Here is a 3,087-nt window from a genome sequence, read left to right as displayed (position 1 = left end):
TCCATGAAGAACTCCGGTAAACAAAGGAATGAAAAGAAAGAGAAGTTGAAAACCCAAGGTGAATCCTTGCAATGATTAGATGGATCTACGCGATGAAATAAATTGAGAGAGCTTGTAACCCTGGAAAAGAAAGATGAATAATTGAGATCAAGACTTTTGATGAGGCTCCGGAATAAGGAATTAATCACTTGGATGAAACAAGAATAAGAATTATGTTATGCATATCCTTCACCAATTTAAATTGATGACAAGCAGCGGATTTGGCATACTACTTATTCTCGTAGAAAGGATTAAGCGAGATATAGCGCAAACTTGAGACGGTCTTCAACAAGCCATCGATAGGATTAGGAAGCAATGAATGAATAAATATGATAAGAAAGAAAAATCTGGAACGAACCACTGTAAGCATTGATAAAGAACGAAATAAAGGGATAAATCATCAGAAAGGATTAGAGAACGAATGAAAATACTTGAGGGAAATTAGATCCACGAGAACAAAAGATCACGAGCTGATTAGAGAATATACTTGGATGATACACCGGTAAGATTGAAGAACGGGAGCTGAAAACTAGAATGAATAATCCTGAAATGATGGCCTCCAGATAATCAAACTGAGAAGACTCTTGAATTGCTCCGGATAGGTGAAAAGAATTCTCACTATCAAAAACAGTTATGAGAGGATGACATCAAGCTAGAGCCATGAATCTTAGATAGAACGAAACAAGATTCAAGGGAAAACTCTTCTTCGGTCTTCAAATGCAGAGAAAGATAACGAGAAACACCACCAAGAATTGTTGAGCCACTCCGGAAGGAAAAATTAGAAAGGTTGAGCCAACGATGAAAAGAAATGAAAGATCTTAGAGAAAGGCATTTCACTGATGACAATTCATTCTTACGTCAAACTTTGAAATGACTTTGAGACTAACTCCGGGAGAATAAGAAGAGTCAGGTAAGATCCTGGGAAAAGACCTGTGGGTTAGGGCCCACACAAAAGAAACACCATTGAAATGATTTAAAGGAGAGGATTGCGCCGGTTGAATTAAATGACTTGAAAGAGATAACATCCTCAAAAGAGTTTGAATGAAAGCAGAGTGGAAACACGAATCTTGGAGATATCTTCAGCACCCACTACAGAATAATAGAATAGCGAGAAGTGAATGAATATGAGGAGCACCGGCATGAGAGGGTATTTGAAACGAGGAAAAAAAGATATGATCAACACCGAAAGCTTGAATTGAATCCACCGGAGAAGAAAAAGAATGATGAATGATGATCTTGAAGCTCCGTTAGTATCTTCATGAGAATCACCGGGTAAGAAGATTGAAGGGAAACGAATGGAGAGGCTTCTCATCAATAAGATGATACTGGATTACGAAATCTTAGTCATTGAAGAAAAAGGGTGGGTGGGCGGGAAAAACAAAGGCAACTTGAGGACAGATGAAATGAACAACGTTGGAAAACCCAAGAGGTGATCTTGCGGATGTTGAAGTGATCATATCCACTTGAAGAGAAAACGCGCCGGTTGAAAAGAAATTGAAATGACAAACTCGATGATCGAGAAGGATTAGTATTCACATAGGAATATGAAACCACCGCTTAGGGAAGGTATGGAATCAACATTTGACTTCGAAGCAACTCGAATACCACAACTCCAAACAGAAATGAAGGATTGGCTTGCGGAATAAGCCGGAACAAACATATGATAGAGATTTTGTCCGAAGTTTTCATGGTGGGGCCTACACGGGCTCGATCGTACAACACCATCATGTACAAGGAAGTGCACATGACATACGAAGCGTCCCCGAGTCGGCATAGCCAAGGACTCTTTAAGACACAACGAGACCACTGTAAAACCAACCGTGAATAGGCAGACCACTAGACGTCGAACCCCAATTTCGTATCATACATCTGTCGGAAAGATATCCTAAGAGCTACTTGAATTCCCACTTATAAACTTTCGAAATTTTCCTGTTATGCAATTAGGTGTTGGGGATACAGGGGAAGCATAATATCTCACCCAAACTAGCAAATCCTACATCCAGCTGTATCCATCCTTCAACACGTAACCAAGAAACCTTCGGAAATCATCTACCTCAACCTTCGAAAAGCATCCGTTATACGAGTTATGGCAATACTCCCGAACTCCCGCCCCAGTACTGGGTGGCGTCGAGGTTATCTCATCAACAACTGCATAAAAGAGATTTTCGATGTCGGCGAAACTAATCTCAGGTATTCCAGAACTGCAACGATAAAATTGTGACGACAACACCTCGGAGCTCAACTCCCCGGGACACTGCCACAACCCCTAAATGTCAGCAGGCACGAAGAACAATGTTCTCGTCACAAAACCATCGGAACGATTCCAAGATACCCGCGTGATCCTAAATTTTTTTAGTGAAATTTGAGAAGAGAAAAGTCAAAACTCTACGTCAGGATGCCTTACCAGAGCGATGAAGGGACTGGGGAGTAAAAAGAATTCCTAAACTCTCCGATATATAATTCCTAAATGACTCAAAACATTTTTCTAGACTCAACTCGACAGCTAATTCGATCAAGAAGGGGGCTCCTAAGGTCGGGGAAGGCTCTGATTACCAACTTGTAACGCCTCGGACACACCCGCCAGTGGTCGTTACTCCTGGCAGGATCTAGACTGGCCCCACAGATCAATACTAGTCTTTTCTGCGCACTTTGTCCTCACTCATGTGCACCCAGGAGCAACTTCCCGATCGGTCACCCATCCTGACACTACTCCAAGCTAAGCACGCTTAACTTTGGAGTTCTGTCCGAATGGGCTCCCGGAAAAGAAGGAATTCCTTATTGATATGAGCAGTCTATCATCCCTAATAAGCCAGGCCATCACACCAATAGTGGCCCATTCCGGTGAAAAAGGTCGGCCCAGTAAAAAATAGCAGGCCGGCCCATATAAGGCCTACTTGTGTCAAGTCCATTTAAGCCCACAACCCATACAAGATGTGCCAATTAGGCCCATCAACGGCCCGTTAAAGATTTGACTCCATTGTAGCCCATCGTCAGTTCGAGCCCATTAACAGCCCGCTATATATTTGGGCTCAATATCGACCCGATGAG

Source organism: Triticum urartu, chromosome 4A (assembly GCF_056163025.1).
Source record: "Triticum urartu cultivar PI428250 chromosome 4A, HENAU_Tu73, whole genome shotgun sequence".
Taxonomy (NCBI): Eukaryota; Viridiplantae; Streptophyta; class Magnoliopsida; order Poales; family Poaceae; genus Triticum; species Triticum urartu.
This window is presented reverse-complemented; position numbering follows the sequence as displayed.